Source organism: Prenolepis imparis, unplaced genomic scaffold (genome assembly GCF_030444845.1).
Source record: "Prenolepis imparis isolate NDT839.2.m4 unplaced genomic scaffold, iyPreImpa1.0 SCAF_10, whole genome shotgun sequence".
NCBI classification, from domain to species: Eukaryota; Metazoa; Arthropoda; class Insecta; order Hymenoptera; family Formicidae; genus Prenolepis; species Prenolepis imparis.
This window is the reverse complement of record NW_028141168.1, coordinates 10528669-10548802: the sequence shown is the minus strand read 5'-3', so window position 1 is coordinate 10548802 and position 20134 is coordinate 10528669. Positions and strand designations below refer to the sequence as shown.

Sequence of the window (20134 nt, the reverse complement as noted above, 5' to 3'; positions counted from 1 at the left end):
GTTATACTTTTGTCTTATTTATTGTAAAGTATTTTTTATTAAGAAATGCATATATATATTTGCCTGTATACTGTCTCGCACTGTTAATTCGTTAACTCGTATTGTTATTTTATGCTGATCAAGAAATAATAAATCAAGATAGTATGTCGTAATTTCAATTTTTATTTCTATCGTATTTAATTGGTGATTGTATAAAAACTATAATGGTAATTTATATAAAAATCGTTTCGCGAATACCGCAATTAAAATGATGAATGTTTTATTACCGTCTAAAACGAATTCAATGGAAATGTTGAATAAAATCATATTTTTATTTTTGATATATTATATCGTTTTAGCAAAAAATATATACGCATGAAAATAACACGAACTTTATTCCTGAAAGCAATTTATCTCGATAATAACTCGAAGCAAAATGTTCTTCGAATAAATATTAAAATTAAAGTAATTTCGACGCACAATCTCGCTTTTATAAAAAAAAAATGTCTAGTCCAGTGGAGATAATTATATTCATTAAATACAAAAAAAAAGCCGCATAATCGAGCACCGCATCTAACATCATCTTTTTCTCTGCGAATATTATCGAATTTTATATATTCTGCCTATATAAATCGTACACGATCACGTTTCCTAAAATAAGATTTAGAATCTTATTCGAGAGCTCTATATTTTTCAAGAATGTGTATATATGTATATAAATTTCAATTTTTTTATAATTAATATTTTATTATGTAATAAAATATCAAAATATATGACAGTTTACTATTTGTATTAATCTGTTTCAATTTATTTATTTTGAGGTAGTGGATTTATGAAATATTATATTTATATTTATATCATTCTCTTTTTATTACACTTAAATTTGCATTTTATTAAATATAACTAGAGAAATAAAGAATAAATTTAAATATATTAAATAATTTATATGAATAAATAGTACAAAATACTTTTTATTGCTTTATCTATTTTCACATTACAAATTAAAAGTTTTATGTAATCGTCAAAAAAGATCTTTAGCCTTCCGTTTTTTTTTCTAATATACATTTCTCTTATTTACACATAAATCTTATATATCTAATATTCGCAAATCCATTACCTTGAAAAATATCAATTTTATATTACAAATATTTTCTTATAAATATTATAATTATAGTTTAAAATAAACATATGCAATATTTTATATATATATTATATAACATTATGATGTAAAATATATTACCAAAGATACCGAGTAATTAAATTCACGAGCAACAAATAATAAATAATTTATAAATTGCTCACCACACAGTTCCATTGTCCTCCAATGCCTCTCCAAGAACCTCTTATTCTTTTCCTCCTCTCTTGTTCATACTTCACTGCTTCTTTATGGCACTCACACAACATTCACTCGCAAAAATACGGTTATTTACGGTCGCACGGTACTTTGCACGTCACTCTCCAAGTTGATCGCACACGACGCAAATTTTTTTCACGCATTATTTTATATATAATATATATATTGTATTTCGTGACAGAAAAACGCAAAAATTACGATTGCACAAAATTATGATCCTTTCGTTACGATTTTATGAGCCATACTGCAAATACTCCTATGTCGCGGAAATTAATCAATCGCGCGAGCTGATAATCTCTAATTATAATATTCGTAGCGCAAATAATCGTATGTTTGATCTTTCAATACTGAAGCGCAGAAAGACGAAAAAATATTATTCTATCAATACAGGTACGTCAAGAATTCCGTATTTATAGTACATCATTATATCCGCATCAATAAAGATCTTTTATCAGCAGCTTTTAATAGAAATTTAATTCTCTTGTGAAACTAGTTTTCCTTATAACATCATGCAAAAGCTATGATCCTTTTGCTATTCTACGATACTCCTCTGTTGTTTGTTGCAAAAATTAATCAATCGCGCGAGTTAATAATCTTTAATTATAATATTCGTAGCGCGAATGATCACCCGTTTGATATCTTTCGATACTTCTCTCAAGAAATAATATGACATATATGTAAAACGCCTCGCGTCCTTACTTGCTTTATTTAGATCCAATCATTTATTAACAATCAATTTGAAATCCAAAGAAAGCACGATATATTTCATAAATTTATTTTGTAAAGTGTTGAATATATTTCGTAACGAAATCGAATCTATCGTCACACAATTATAATAATTATAGCGCAAATATTCACGTGCTTGATATCTTTCGGTACTTTCTCAAAAAATTATGCCACATATAAAACACGCTATCTGTCTATTCGAATTTTGCGAATGACAACAAAGTAATTTTATATCGCGCATTATATCAAATTAATGAAATGCCGTGATACAATCATTTATTAACAATCAATTTGAAATCCGAAGAACACGATATATTTCATAAATTTTGTAAAGTATCGAATGGTGATATCGAATCAATTGTTATTCGGCGCTCCTTGCGGCGCTATTGTTTACATTGTTTTGTGGCCTTGTCATTCATTATCATCACTATCATTCGAGATATAAGCATGACAAGTACTATTACGAGATACCAAACGTGATCATTTTTCCTATCGAATAATTAGATTATCAACCCGTACGATTAATTAATTCCCGTGACGACTCGTAAGCATACTGACAATGAGACTACTATTTATCGGAGCAAGTATTTTTGCACGGTATATTCATTTAAAACACGAATCGGAACAACGGAAAATCGTAATTATTGTTTTAATCTAATTATTTATAGAGCCATATATTACATTGAATATATGTCATTCTTGCGTCGCGGTTTAAATTTTCATCTTTTATTTTAATACAATATATACTATCATATTCAGATTGACAACGCAAAATGACACATGAATCATCAAATCGAATGACAGAAAAGCGCGATATGTCCATTGTTTAATAATAACAAATATATTTCGCGAATGTTGGTATTTTAAATGGTTTAAATATGATTAAAATATATCGCGCAAGTAATCGACAAAGTATGTTTTCAGATATTATACATTCTGCGGAACTTTAAACTTGTAATTTAATATTTATCCGCGATTATATTATATTATAATACAAAATCGTGTTAAAACGAGAGCGCATATTATTATATTTATTAGTTTTAACATGTAGTATCGTCACGGCAGATTAATTCAGTCACGCGATTTTCGGACGTTGAATGGATCATAATTTTATGTGATCGTAATTTCCGCGATGTGTTCTCCTATCGTAATATAATAAGATTCGCATCGTGAGCGATCAGCGTTGGAAATGTCATGCAAAGTGCCGCATGATTATCGTATTTTGCTGATTAGTGCACGCGCGATCGTATCGTGTTTTCGCGAGTGTCATGTGAGTGCGATGAAAAAACAGCAAAGTGAACAAGAGAGAAGGTAGTCCAGCAAGAAGAGGCATTGAGTGACAGTGGAGCAACTAGTGAATAATTTATAAATAATTTATTATTTGTGAATCTTGTTGTAAATTCAATTACCCTATCTCTCTCTCTCTGCGATAATGATTTATTATCGGGTTAAACAGAATCCTGATTTTTGTTAAATTAATTCTCTCGACGCAAGATATTTTAATTTAAGAAATGCAATAATAACTTTTGTTTTTGTCATATGACGCATATGACTGCTGGTAAAAAATTCACATCACGAATCTCGGTTAAGTCCGCTTGACGACAGAGAGAGATATTTTATTGGAACTGGATATACTGGATGCTATATCTGCCTGCTGTGAGAGCGGCCTGTTAACTATTCGCGATTGTGAGATATTTGCCAAGTATCCCGCGGGCATTCGCGGTCTTTGAGAGTGCGAGACTTACATAAATGTTCTCGCGATGCCACCGACTAACGCAGATTGGCGATTATCTACGACGATAAATGGTCATACGTTTTCAATTGGATTTCTTTTAAACGCGACTCGCGTTTCCCATAATTTTGAGGTAACAGAGGTAGGTACACGCCCGTGTTTGATATATTTCAAAGCAAATCCGCGATTTATATTTCAGACTTATGCGTATTCGTCTCACGCGACCCACCTTGAAAGGTCAATCCCCTCGCGTGATTTTTCAGAAAGCAACTCCTCATGTTACGTAGCAAAATAAAATATATCGCAGTTGTGCGTGTATTATTATTATAAGTGCGTTCAACCTGCCTGTAGCATAATTAAGAATTAATATAATTAATTTAATATTAAAAACTCATAAATTATAAAATTAATGTAGTAGTGAGAATTTTTAATAAATTATTTGAATCTGTGCTATATTGAATTCTGTCAATTTTTTGCAATCGTTTCTCTTAAAGTTATTTTTAATGAAAATTTTTAATGAAAATTCATAAATTTATGATAAAGTAATGTCACACGCGCGCTATAATACGAACCGTAACAAGGACAAGCGGAAACCGGATGAGTCGGCGATAAAATCAATATATCTTGTAGAAAAATAATGACCCACAAATTTAACGACTGTGTTAAGTTTATTTGCGAGTTCATTTACCGAGCCTAATCAAGAAGTTTCGTCGCTTTCTCGTCGCGGGTTTTAAAAAGAATTGTTTAAAAAAAAAATTACGCAATGTTTACCGCTGAAAATCTTTTTTCTCCTTCCTCAGGACACAATTATATTAAATCTTTATTCACGAAAATTAAATTTTGTCATACACTGTTAAACGCTTAGAAGATCGGTATAACGACAAAAATAATTCGCCGCCGTATACAGGATGTCCCAAAGTAATTTCTTTGAATTAAATATTAGTTTTTCAGAAATATTAAATTATTTCAAATATTTTTAATCTCAAACTATTTTTAATTAATGAAATACTGATAATTCTTCTTAATAAGCATTTATTTGTCAACTTGATCGTTAAATAATGTTTAAAATTTTCATAGCAAAACTTCAAAATTGAAATTGTGTAAAATAAGATCTTGCTTCGCGTCTCGCTATTAATATGTACATCTTTTTAGGACACGTTGTATAATACCGGAACAGGTGGTCACGTTTCTCCATCGCGAAGAATGTTGTGCAAATGACGAGTATACTATTTAAATACTTGTCTTCGAGATATTCTATCGAATGACAGAAACGGGCATAAGAGATCCGTGAAGTAATTTTATAATTACTGAACTATAGTATATAATTCTCTCGTAGCATAACATCTTCCCCGACTTTGAAGTTCCGTTGTCGATATTATATTTAAGTTCTATTATATTTCTAATTATATTTAAGTTCTATTATATCTCAGAAGTGACGCATCATTCCTAATACAATTATTATCTATTTTAAGCAATATATAAAACACGATACCGTTATTTAACATGAAAAAAGATTACGGGAAAAATACAGTTCGAATAATTGAACGCTCGAATGATGAGCATCCTATTAATCGGAGATTGGGATAATCAAGAATAATAGTTTTATATTTGCGAGAAATTCCATCGTCTATAGATAATGATTCTACTAGCGTATGTGATAATTTTGTCAAGAAAGTTCGCACCAAAGATTCGAAAATTATTTCGTGCAGAATAAATCACAAGCGTAATGTAATACTTTCATCGTTTCGCGATTTATCTCTTATATACTTTGAATCTCGATGTAAGATTTCACAAGTAGAACAGGTGTACAAAATGTTGTTCATATCAATTTGAATAAATTATGAGTTGACAAGTGGTAATTTACCTTAGTCTGACACTACCATTACAATGAAATTTACAATGTTGATAAGACTGCTAATAAAAGGTATGAAAATTAGTGTAAAAAATTCTACCAAAGTATTTTTTTTTTAATCAACATTTAATCAACACTTAACTATCACTTAATAACATAATTTCTTAGCAAGTTCTTAGTCTAATTTTATTCACTTTCAATTTGAAACACACATTATCTATAATTTCTATCAAAATTATCATAATAAATTTATAATCTAAAATGTTTTTAAATTTTATCAATTATCTCTCGAATTTATGTATATTAACAACCAAATAACTCGAATAAATTGTAAAAAATAGAATTTTTATAAATTTAAAATTTTTAATTTAAATATATATGACAATAGAAGAAGACAACTTTATCTTTGCAATTAAAGTATTGTATGTTGATTTCATCTAAAATTTTAATAATAGAAACATATTCTTTTATATACATTTTGTTGATAATTTTACTTTATAAATTTTTTATGTATATACAATAATTTTAATTTTAAGCGTAATAAACATTAATAGAGAAACTTATATGTAATATATCTATGCATTATGAAAAATATTTGACGTATTAAAAGCTTCTAACTAATAAGTATCTGTAAAAATATTTAAAAATATTTAAAGCACCTAATTTTTAAATATTTAAAATATCAATTCTTCATGTAAAATCTTTCATCTCGATCATCAAAGAAACGCGCGTTTAAATCCAGAGGACAACGAACTTCTCACGAAGCTGCGATATATTACAATCTCGAAAGCGGCGGTCCATCTAAATCGTCTTGCGCGACAAGAGAAAAAAAAGTCACTTACCCCGCGAAGGGCTTAATCCATCCGGTATCGTATCCAGGATGTCATGGCACACAATCAAAGAAATGAAAAATACAAAACTCTTCACCACCAAAAGCGGAACTCGCGGATTATATCGGGGATCGTTACACGCGATCGTCACCGTGTACTCGTGTCACTGCGCAATCGCACAATTGCCGTTCCCGTTTAACACTTCCGTTCGCCTACGGATATGAGCGTCGCGACGCGCCGGAACTGTCTGTACTCTGTACCTTTCTTTCTCTCTTTCCGTTCTCCGTTTTTTTTTTTTTTTTTTCCTCGTCCTCGAAAGCGCAAAAGTCAAGAGATCGCGACGGAGATGGTGCGGAATGGAGCCGACGACCGCGATGAACCGAGCGGGCCGAACGTCGGCGACCAAGTGAGAGGCTAGCGGCACCGTCGTGCAAGTCTCGTGACGTCACAGGCAGGGCCTCCTCTCTTTTTTGCCATTCCACGGCGAGCGCCTCGCGCGAGAAAGGGGCCCGTACCGCGTCGCGGGGCCCCTTCTCTCCGCGGTGCCCTTCTTCTTCTTCCTTTCGCGAGGTGCCACCGCGGGAGGAGCGTAAACTCTCCACGATGATAGTCCGCCGCGCTATCGCTACCTTAACGTTTCCGCCGGCCAAATTCTTGACGTTCGTCGGGGTCCCACGGTCCCGAAATAAAACCATTGTCACCGTTCTCGCGACCGATTCGACCCATCCACGTTCCGATTCGAGGCCAACGCGAACTCGAACTGGGATTTCAAATTCTCGAGTGGAGAGAAGAAATTCAATTGTTAACATTTTACTCGCAACCTTGCGCGTAGATAATAAAGCACTGACATACTTCGATCGCTTATCATTTTACCTAGACAAAGACTTTCATTAACATTAAGATTTGTATATCCGACTCGAGATTAAAATCTTTCGACGTGAAATTGAAATCTGTTGTCTTTTTGAAGTGGGTCATGTATGTCGTATGTTGATTCTATTAATTCACGAGAGACAAAAACCCTGTGCTCTTTGAATTACAAATTACACATTAATATTGTAAGATAGATATATAAAAATACACAGTAAAACATTTTGAGACACGATGCAAAATAATAAAAACCCGTCGAAAGATCGGAAAAAGCTTTAACCGAACAAACGTTTGCTTCTCAAAAAGCTGTACAATTTCAAATCCGTCTATCACATTAATCATGTATGCTTCATTCTTATCACATGAGAGGTTTGCTCCGAATTATATTCTGTTAGATGCATTCCCATCTTCTAGATCGATCGAGCGCGACACCCGTTACATGGGATCGTTCGCGAGCGTTTCTTTCGAGCGGGACACAAAGCGAAGAGCGAACACTTTCACGCGGAGGCCGAGTTTGTAAATATCATGGCCATATTTTCTATCCGCTCGTCCCATTCGCTTGTACACAAGCAACGAATGTCCCCCTGCTCCGACTCGCGCGTCATTATGCGTTCTTGCCCCCTTACTTTATTCGTTGCCGCTTTATCCCTCGTCGCGATACGACATCAGATAGATCCGCGGCCCTCCGCGGATCATAATCATTGCGTACAGACGCCTCGGCATTCCTGCACCTTGATTACCCTTTATTATGGCAGCCTTCGCGCGCGACATGTGCTCGAGCTTCGTTAACATACTGTCGCGAATTGCGACAGAGGAATTGTATCGTTTTTTGTTGAAATTATAATAATAATATCAGCTAAGCGTGAAATTAAAGATGACGCGCGGAAGAGAATCCAGGAATTTCCATTCTCCTCGCAATTATATATCTCCAGCAATATTTGATTTTTTTTTATTTTAAAACTTGATTCTTTTTATATAGTATATATATATTTTTTTTTAGAGATACAGAATGTTTTTGTTGTCAATATATTAATCAACCTCAATATATTACAACTTTCTAAATACTTGTTAATTGTACTTAATAAGGGTTATAGATAAAATGGTGAGAGAGAAAAGAGAAATTCTAGTATACGCGCGATTATTTTATTTCTTTCATTCATCCTACATCAATTCACGCGTTTCGCTTATTTCCATTAAATTGGGAATTTTTTGAAATTTGAGGCGCATTATTGATTTTCCGCGACGACCCGCGAGTTTAAAATCTCTAGCGGCAAAGCTATCGCGATGTGCGGAAGCGTGAGGCTGATTTTACGATCGAGACTTTTTCTTCAACTTTATAACACACGGCGTCATTGGCGAGTCTCGGTCAGCGGACTTGAGTCATCGGCAGTAAGAGGAAAAGGCAGAAGGAGGAAAAGCAAAAGAAGCGGCAGGAGAGAAGAGAGAGAAGGAAAAGATAGAGGCTGCCCAAGGGGAACGAAAGGACGACCCCTTCTCGAGTGCATCGTCAATTGCTCGAGTATTCAGGATACGTTGCGCTCTTGGACAGGTAATGCAAGAGCACGAGCGAAACGAGCTGATTCTAGTTTTAAATCCCATCATTGTAGAATAAATTCATCGAGTACCGCATTAATGGCAATATAATGAAAAAAAAATTTATCGAAAATGCAAACTGTTGAATGAAATTAAAGCATGTTCAATTATAACGAGATGGATGTCTAAAAATTACAATATATGAAGAATGTAATAAATCAATCTAATGTTAATGATCAATCTAATTGAAGAAAAGTGAAAAGATATTCTGGACCATATGCAGGTTCTTTCCTAAATTTTGAAATAAAAAAGAAGGAATGTTAAAAGATTTTTATGTTTCGCTTTGAGAGATCAATGCAATCTCTATTTTATAAAGATTGGATTCGATTGCCAATTTCATTGACTTAGACAAAATTTATGCTATTAATTCGCGGAAGCTCGCGCAATAATCGATATGGTATCACTTTAATTCGCAGTCTCGCGGTCGTCGTTATCCTGGATTTCTCCACGTTAGATCTGCACGCTGATAAACGCGGTTCTATGCATGAACTACCCGTTTTTAACGTATGCTTCAATAACTAGGGAAACGGCGGTGGTGAGACCAGTGAGAGGAAGACGTCGTGAGCGACTCGTAAAAAAGGAAAGTATAAATTTCTAACGAAGAAAATCGTCAAAGAGACAAGCAGCTTGATGAAGTGATATCCTTTGAATTTTCATTGAAGGCAAATACTAATTAACAAGAGCTCGATAAACCACTTTCCAGCACAATCGCACAATGGAAAATATAATTCCACGCGTACTTTCTTCTAAAAAGAAAATCACGAAAAAATGGGAAAAGTAATTCACACGAAAAGAATTTGCTTCGCATTCGTAACAAGAAAACAAGCCTCTACCCCGAGCACAGAGAAGGTAAAAACTATGCTGGGTAGTTGAAATACTCTTCAGGGTTCACACGATAAAACAGATAAATTCATTCCTGGTGGAAGCATGTAAGTGGAAAGCAAGAAATGCACACAGTACAAAAGGAATCTGTTTCACGTATATAGAAAAAAAAACTGGATCTTTAGGATAAAATAAATAACGTTGTTATTAACGTTAATATTTATATGCCTTAATTGCTCGTTTTTGCGTAATCTCGAAGAGAAGTGTGACACAGTAGTTAGATAAACGCGCGATACGTTATTTGAAAGTCACTGTATTACAGTGGCATGATTTGCGATGCGAGATAACGGCGGTGACAGCTAAGTGAGCACACTTCTCATTTTTCTTTCCACGCTTTTCTTTTTTTTAAATTTCCACTCTTCGCATAAATATAATCACTTTCAACCTGAAGATTTCACTGGTTGCGAGCTCGACTTTGCGAGGCGACGACAACCTCGCGTTTGGGACCGCATTAAAATCTATTCGAATTACTAAGATTGCAATTATTGTTAAGAATTTATAATAGATACAAATATTTAAATCCTACATTTCTATATTACGCTTAAATTTATATTTGTTCGTAATTATTTCAATATGTAGATATAAACTAATTATTAAGATAATTTCAGATAAACTCATAAATTTTCTTCGATAAATCATCAAAATTTAATTAACTAAAAATTAATATTACTTGTAAAATGCTAACGTTATTACAAATTAAGAATAAACTTGTAATAATACTATAACTATTGTTTAATTATCCTATAATTATTACAGCTAATATTTTTATAAAATAATACAAACTTTATAAAGAAATCGTTGCATTTTATAATTAAAAATGGTTTAGCTACAATGAAAATCTATAAACTTCTATGTATATCTGCATCACTAATCGAATATCTATAGACTCAATAGTTTATTTTGCAAGTAACTGTATACGTATAGGTAGACGTACTTTGATATTTCATCTTGAATAACAGCGAAGGGAAGTAAAGCCGCGAAGGTGGAAGCGGAGAGGAAAACGTTGGGAATAATTAAGAGAGTCGTCGACTAGCACGACCGTAAGTCCGTGATCTTGAGGTAGCATTCTTGTGTCGTGGGAGTACTTCACATAGTTAGCATCGCGGAAGAATGCAAGCGAGAGACAGAAGGACACGGTGGATGCAGGGTGAAGAGGGGTAGAGAGGATGCTAGCAGGCAGAAACGGAGTCGCGTAGAAAAAAAAGGGAGAGGCGAGCGGCAACGACATAATTAATGATTTCTCCGTGGTAATTAACGTTTTCACTGATCTCGAGCCTCTAATTTATATCGAGACACTTTTCTCTTTTACATAAACGAAAATTCACGACACGCGCCAATTTTCGCACTTGCCTCGGTGTCATTTAAATATTTCGTCTGCAGAGTTTTATCGGAAGTAAAAGAAGCGAAAAAAAAATTCTAACTTCATTACGTTATCAAATATAAGAATAAAATGTCTAATTTTTTTTATCTTTTTATCTCTCTTTCTTATTTCTCTCTTTTCTTCTACTATACGCTTCTTCAGTTTCGTGAATAATTTTACAATGCAAGATCATCGGTATCAATCTAGTACTAATTGCAGCGTTAATACTAACAGTAAGAATTATCGAATTATCTTTACGCTGACTGATGCATCGCGAGCTCCAGTGATTTCAACGATAGATCACGAACAAAGCTTCGAATGTACATAAATATCGCCTGTCGAGCGCCTCGCCTGGTCTCTTGCGGGCTTAATTGCACGAGAAAAGGTGTCGTTCTGCACTTTCTCTCGCACGACGAGCGAAAAAGAAAAATAATAAAACGCGCATAATAAAATGCAAACTCCAGGCGTTACACGTGGACGTGGGTGCACGAACTGCGCGCGTGTGAGCGTGGCATACGCGTGAATGGAAATTGACATCCTGTTGCTGATACTTTCGTGTGAAGCAATCCGCATATTTCTCAATTCCTTTCCTAATAACTTTCTCGAAATTGTTTCAATTATTGGCCCAGATCAATATATCAAACTAAAGTCTATAAATCTATTTATATTTATTTATTATATGTATTGTATATACATATGTATATATAATAAATAAAAGTAAATAGATTTATACATTTAAGTTTGATATATTGATCTGGGCCAATATAATTGAAACAATATTATATGTAATAATATTCTGCTCTTATACTTGAATATATAATAATAATAAAGTACACAGAGAGAATTTTCTCTTAGAATTTACCCTGAAAATCATGATAATCGTGGGACAATATGGTATGAAAAGAATTTTATGAGAATTTCTCTGATTAATATTTATTACAATAAAAATAATATCTATCACAATAAAATATAAAATATGTTTGATTAATTTTACTATGCAGTTTAGTATAAAATTAATCAAACATGTTTTATATTTTATTGTGATAGATATTATTATTTTTATTGTCATAAATATTAATCAGAGAAATTCTCATAAAATTCTTTCTATACCATATTGTCCCACGATTACCATGATTTTCAGGATAAATTTTAAAAGAAAATTCTCTCAGTGTATAAAGAATGTCGTATATCGAAATATAAGAAATACAAAAAAAAAACAGAATCTTTAATTAGGAATATATATAAGTAGATGAGGTGTGCCAGTATATATTTTTACATACATGCCTTTAAGAGACGTTTTACGAGAAACTTGGTAAGAGAGAAGAAGTTGACAGAAATTTAAAGGCCGGTCGATGGAAAGCTCGGTCGAGCCGGTAGCCGGAGATGACCCTAATTTGTATGTCGTCCGCGAGAGACTTTTCCTTCCTGCGATACGCGTGTTGACGGCACGTTGTAAGAGGCGAGAGGGAAGAGGGAAGAGACCGGAATCGATCGGTCGCGCGCAGTTATTGTCCCACGCGCAGAAACGCGTTCTCGTTAAAGCCGTTCGAAACGTGCCGGACGCACGTTTGCCGCGACGTTGTGCATCGCATAACCACGTATGCAGAGTTCAGGAAGAGAGCATGTCCCGGCTATGTTTATCCTATGATTCAGCGCTACTCGGCCCGATCGTAGGCCGTGCGTTTCGCGCAGACCGAGCACGAGCGAGCGATAGATTCGCGCGTCCTCGAGACGAACAAATGTTATGCAAATCGTTCTCTCATTTATTTTCTTCCATCCGGAAGTATGCAATGTCAAAGAGTAATCGCGTTTAATTTCTCGACGCTTTTAATTTTACAAATTTATTAATATTTTATTAGAATTTTCTCTTAAAGCTACATATATTATTGAAATTTTATTTTCCCATTATGACTCTTTATCTCTCTCTACTCTCTTAAATCATTCTTATATCCTTTAATTTTCGCTAATCTTGATGGAAAATTCGGGGCTCAAATAATTCTGACCGCTATTAGGATCGCGATTAGCTTATCATCTTCTTAAATTGACACGGCATAATTCACAAATTATGTCTGAATGTTCCGTCTAAATTTTACTAAATAAATACACGTGAATGATGTATTCCTGATTGCCTAACTGTTAAATGTCAAACTGAAAATCGCGTGATGTCACTCGCGACAAACTCCGGCTCGAGCCCGTCGCTAACAGCTGATTTTGCGCGGGAAGGCGCGAAGGATGAGAGGCGGCCCCATACGTCGGACCTTAAGAGAAGTCCTATAAGGCACGTCGTTTTTCTCCCATTGCCGGTGCGACTTATATAAAGGATAGGATAATGAAACGTTCAATACACCGCACGGTGAACGATGATATAAGAGGGTTTATGCGCGGCGACGATGGATCTCTCGCGTTCGATTCTGATCTATATTATAAAATAAAGGTGGGTGTAACGTGTGTAACGGTACACCGTAGTCGCACCGCACCACCCACGTTCGATGGGATTGCTCAACGTTTCATATATGGTCATAGCCTAGGGGAGAGAGGGCGAAAGAGAGAAGGCGAGCGATGTTGGGAAAGGAAATCCTAGCGCTCCCGATCGCGAGATCCTCTCGTTGATGAGACTGATCATTTCTGACGAGGAAACCTTCCAATAACATGACACGCAATACGAGTTCTCACGGAGTTTGTTTTTCGTACTTTCATTTTAAAGCGATGTAAAATTACCGTAAATGTGAAATTGTAACTTTTAAGAAGAATTATATTTTTTCAATAGTTTGTTCTTTTTCTGAGAGCGTTTGACTGTCAATAATAATAAAAATAAAGTATACAATACATGTTACGAAAGTGCGTGTAAAAGTTGGAGTTACAATCATTTTACAATTGAAAAAGCAATATTGAAGTGCTTATAATTGTAAACAAAAAAATAAAAAAAAACTTTAAGATGCTTTTGTGATTTACTGATGCATCTTGATATCATCTACATGTGATTGACATTTAAATCCGTAGGCCAAAAATTATTTACCGCCGGGCACGAAAACAAGTTTATTACTTTATAAAAATCAAAATATTAAGCATTCATATACGATAACATATTTTTGTTAACATTATCTTTATACGCCCAATACTGGGGACAAAATGCACATCATGAAAACCGCGATCTGCGTGTTGCGTTTTCGGAAAGTTTCCTTGCTTGCAAATATTTTTGATGGAAAGCGCAAGATAGTTGCGTAATCCGGGCAGAAATTGCTGCGGATCTGGGTGCGCGAGGAAAACTAAACGCGGTAGCGTAACTTTTTCGTTTACATAACGGAGCAGCCGTCAGAATATCGACGCTGTAGAACGTGAACAAGTGATTTAGTGCGCGGGAATCGATGAATACAGGTACACAACACAGGAATGAAGCTGAGGAACGCTTTTCGGTTAGATAACACCTAACGAAACGATGCGCATAATGTGTGAAAGATGAGATGTCGGTTTTCATAAATAATTCGCCGTTATAAATAATTGCAGATATATAGAGGTGTAAGAATAGTGTTCTTTCTTTCACAGATTTCATCGGTAATAAAATTTTTTATTCGTAGTCATATTTAGCCGTAATTAATTTAAGCCATTAGTATTAGTATTGCATAAAACAAGTAATATAAGTAATAAAAAATTGATTAGATAACTACATATGAAACAAATTGTTAGAAGTTTGGCCCATAATTTTGTTCAGAGAAATATAAGCTGTTATATCAAATGTATTTTCGACTCGCGATTTTTCTTCTTCGATTCCTGGCGTTTTATATCGCACGAAAACGTACATAATAATTGCACGTTGAACTGACATGTTCATTCATTAACAATAAGCATACAGCTAACGACGCGTTTTCTCCACGCTCAACTTTTTGCCGAACAGATCATCATCGCGGATGAATGTGTCGATTTTTTTACGTAATACAACGAATATAGACGACTTGCTTTTTTGATAAAAAAAATTCCCGATTATGAAAGTTTTGAAAATAATGACATAAGACGTGTAATTAATTTTTTTGTCTACTAGAACAACACAAGACCTAATAATATTACGATCTAACATAATGTTATGCAAATCGCGACACAAAAATTGCGAAAAAATTAATTATCGCCCCTTATCATTAAAACTTATTGAAAAATGGAAGAGCGTGTTTAAAAATATAAGGAAACGTGAATAAAATGGTCCTCCGAAAGATAATAAAAAATGTCGAAAAAATACGTGACATAACGTAAAGTATATGCTCGACCCCAATATTAAAAAAAAAAAAATTTATTATCGTCACTAATGATTAAAACATGAAAAAATGAAAGAGCGTGTTGTTGAATTCCGCCAAAATACACAGTAATTTTTAATTTTAATCTATTATTTTCAATATTCATTTCTTACGTAATTTTTACCATAGAAGAAATAATATACAATTTTATAAAATAATAATTTCAAATCATTTATTCTTTCATATATATTCTGAAAAACGGAGTTCTAGAATTAGTCCGACTACATTATATAGTTTGCCGAGCACAAAAGGCCACGATACTTTCTATTTGGAACCCCGAACGCGATACAATTTCACTTGTTCCCTGGTGTTCAGCTCCGCCCACGAGAACTTGGCGCAATTGGCGGCCTCTCACTGACGACGACCGGCGATGAGGGTTAAAACAAAAAAAAAATATATTGTATATATATTTGCGACAACGAACACAGGGGAGCGGAGAGAACCCGCGTGTAGGAAATAGTTCCGGGTTCGCAGCTCTTGTGAGACGACGTTGGTCACGCGATTCACGCGCTCGGTTAATAATTAGCGGAAAGGCGTAAGAGTTGCCTGGACCCTCATCAGGAAGTTGTGCGTAGGATAGACGCGTCATTAACGAACCTACGTGGATTAAGCCTTGCCTAGTCACTGACAGTTAAACGATTGCTTGTCAACTTACATTTTACGTAAAATAAAGATAAAAGTAAAAATGATAAATTTCATCACGTTTTATTATCAAAGAGATATAAAAAATTATAGAGATTATTATATTCTTCATTTTTATTTTATTTTTCAGACGTGAAATATGACGAGACAGGAAATCTGAATCTACATACTTTATTTAAATGAAAATCATGTATAATATCTATATATAGTTGCGTATTATCAACATTTACAAAAAAATATGTAAAAAATAATTTCTGTCACTGTAATTTAAACGAAAATTTAATATTTCAAATTTACAAAAATCATTGAAATTACAAGTTATAGTTTCGCAAATTCTTATTTACATATTGGAATCGTTATATTGAAGTTAAAAGTTTTTATTCAAAAATCTCAATAATTTTCATTAAAGACAATTTTCATACAAGTCGAACAGTTTCTTAAATTTCTAGTCATTTGATTGGATTTACAATTAGTTAAATTCATCACTGTCGTAATTAAACATCTTTTTATTTAAAGATGTTTAATTTCATAATTTATATACTCAGTAAAGAAATCATAAAATTTGCATATAAATTTAATATATGCATAGAAAATACGTTTAACATAATAACTTATATTTCTCTGAACAAAAAATTATAAGTTAAATTTTTAGCAATTTATTTCACTTCTATATAATTTATCTAACCATTTATTTTTTATTACTTGTTTTATGCAATTTAAGTATAAATGATTTAAATAAACTACTACTAAAATGCTAATCGACTTTGATGATAATAGAGTACTATCTCACCTACTGCATATATTTAAAGGGAAATGTGTCGGCTGTTATTGAACGGAATGCTTTGCCGCACCTTCTCGACCAACATTAAATTATAATAAATTTCACGAATTAATAGTCCATGAGACTATTAATGCGCAGTTGATTTGTGCAAAATTGAAATCTGAGTCTCGTTAAAAGGGGCAAACAAGAATTAATGCAAATGTTTAAGCTGTGAGCAATATGATAACATTGAATATCTTATTCCTTTCTCGCGCAAAGGTTACATATAATATTGCAAATAATTTTGCTTTCAAAACCGCAGTTCTAGACTGTATAAGAATTCTTAGAAAGAAAATATTTTTTACAAAAAATGATTTACAGAATAATATTCATCTCTTCTAACTTTTAATACACAAATAATGATTTTTCTTTTATCCTTTTTGGATAATTCTCATTGACATTGAATAATATTTTTTTGTTCTTTTTCTCTCGGTGTAATGCGCATAGATATTTATTTAATCTTAAATATCGGAAGTGTAAAAAATACAGCAATAGATAGGACAAATTAAAATTTTAAAAGACTCACCGGTTATGCTGGTGCCATCTGTCGCGGATACAGAAGGAAAATTGAGTAGAGAAGCGTTGTTACAGCATTCCATGCCATCTGTAAAAGTAACAGAGATTTATATATAATTTGTAATAAAAAATAATTATCAGCAATCGTAAATATAGAGAATTTTTTTCTATATCTTCTCTTTTCTTCTATAATTTAATTTTGAAATAATTAAAATTTTATTTATCGGCAATAAAATCGAAATTTATATTGTTAAGCAACTTAATCTGGAAAATTAAATCTCCATCATTCTCTTAAATGAGAATATATATTTAATATATTTTTATATTTAATATTTTTTTATATATTTTTTTAATTTATCAAGAGTGACCTAAATTTCTTTTTTTAAATTGCAATGTTTAATAAATAAGTATTTTTTATCGTATTTTTATCGAAATTAGAACCATCTCGTTTAACAAAAGCAAATATTTCAAAATTTAATTTGTCTCAAAAAATTATATAACTTTATATAACTTATTAATTAATAATATTTGTAATATAATATTTGTAAATTAATAATATTTTATATAAAAATAAACTTAATAAATATTTGAAATAATATTTAAAATAGCTAGAGACTCTATTTTCACATTCAATATCTATACATTTACAAAATACAGATAAACTTTGAAATGTTGTTCTTTGCTGTGTGGATTTTAGATATTAAATGATTGCAATGACAAAACTTTACTAGCGGCTTCTTATCATTTCGCTTAATATAACAGAGACCGCGTCATTGCTAAATAATCTGATCTCTTGCGAGTGTTGTAACGCAAATAAAAATCCAGCAAGAAGAAGCTTAAACAGGACATGAACTACCAATGACGTAATATGTGGGTCGTATATTTTAGCGACAATTATCGTATCCAATAACAAATCTTACGTTGAGTCTTTTAAACGACCGTTAACGACGTTAAGTGAAACAATTTAGGCATCGCGCAATAATGAATCCGTCGTGATTAGCGACAATTATTTAATCATTTTTCGATCAAGCTAATCGATAAATTAGAAACAAGATGCATAACTAGTCCGCTAGAAAAAAATTAAACAATGAATAAAAAGAGGTGAGATATAGAATGGTAATTTTCTTGTTTCTCTGAATTTAGTATCACCACTTTTTTCTCTCTCTTTTTCTCTCTCAGCTTTATATAGTCTTAAATATTTATAAAATCTTTTAAAGTATATATATATATATATATATATATATATATATAATATCCCCCAAAATTTATGTTCAAGATTTTTGCTTGCTTCAAAAAGCAGTCGAGAAATCAAGGATAATATCTCGATCGCTTTCACAAAAACATTCTAAGTCGAGAAAGATCTACATTATAAGTTAGGAGGAAAATTCCGTTGTACAATGCCGTATCCTAAAATCAGTAAACAGACCTTGAGACACAGATATTTAATAGAATCAGTTTGAGCAAGATCAGGGTCGCGCTTTCGTTAAACATTAGCATACAAGGTTCTATTGCTCGTTAGCTTTTTTTATTTTCTACTTACGGCCCACTTATAGTCGACTCGCGCATTAATAGACACAGAAGATTTGTATATCAAGCGCAAGTGGTTGCATGTATGTTTTGCGAGCGCTTTTATGCAACGATATAACGAGTGGGATAAGACGCTTAAAGATTGCTTAAAGAAAATAAAGATGAAAAAAAGCAATTCAAATATTCCTGTCTCTTCCGCAAACATATAGTATAGTATATGATACATAATAAAAATGCTTAAAATATTTATAATATTGTTTCAATTAAACACATATATGCGTATATCTCTACTTAATAGAAGTTTTCTATTTTTATTCTTTCTACGTATAATACATATTTATTCGTTAATCAGTAATGATTAAGATGTGATTCTGTTGAATGTTCAATCATCAGATAGCCGAAATATCGTGAAACACCTGAACAATTATAAATTACAAAAATATAATGTATAAATTTCAATTTCGATGCGATTTTTCTCATAATTCAAGTTCTCATTTCCTCCTAATCAATTAAATTTTGTTCGTACTAGAAATAACCGGTTATAGTTATCGTAGGCTTATACTTATGACCTCGTTTTTTCATGGAGAATAGAATAGACCTTCTTTCTTTTGATTTCTTAAATGTAAAACAAACAATATTTCCTTTTTCCAGCAAGTTTAGTTTTTAAATTCACATATTTTAAAAATTGATTTATTATTCAAAAATTTATATATAACATTTTAAAAAATTTTTAAACATCTCTTAATTGTGCTTATAAGCGTGTAATCATTTTCTGATTACAAATATCATAATAGCTGCTAACTATTCTAACTAGAAAATTATTATATTATTATAGTATAAAAATTATTATATTATTATAGTATAAAAATTATTATATTATAATATTCTATCAAATGTACACACCGCGATAGAATATAATAGAAATAAATGTCATTCGTCTATAAATTGCAATTTCGAGATTACGTTCGCGCATGCATGGCAAAACACGTGCACATGCGTGAATAACAACCCTGAAGAGAGCAAACGGAGTTAAGTAGTACAGCTGGTCGCGTATCGATATGCATGGAGAGCTCTCGTCGTATATGCGTGCACGATAATATAGGTATATGTGTTACGCCTTGACCTTACGAATATCAGAGGCCATCTTCATACCAAAATATTATTTCTATAT

General features: G+C 32.7%; 1 protein-coding gene across 2 annotated transcripts in view; it reads right to left on the bottom strand.

Annotated features, from left to right (window-relative positions):
- Rhogef64c (Rho guanine nucleotide exchange factor at 64C) overlaps positions 1–17520 on the bottom strand; it is an 80663-nt gene extending 63143 nt beyond the window's left edge. The window contains exon 1 of one of the 2 annotated variants that reach the window (XM_083048742.1): positions 17447–17520. The gene's annotated coding sequence lies outside the window, so the exon portion shown is untranslated. Of the gene's footprint in view, positions 1–6485; positions 6892–17446 lie in introns of those variants that run through there. The other variant, XM_083048741.1, reaches the window with a different exon arrangement.
- Between the last annotated feature and the right edge of the window lie 2614 nt (positions 17521–20134).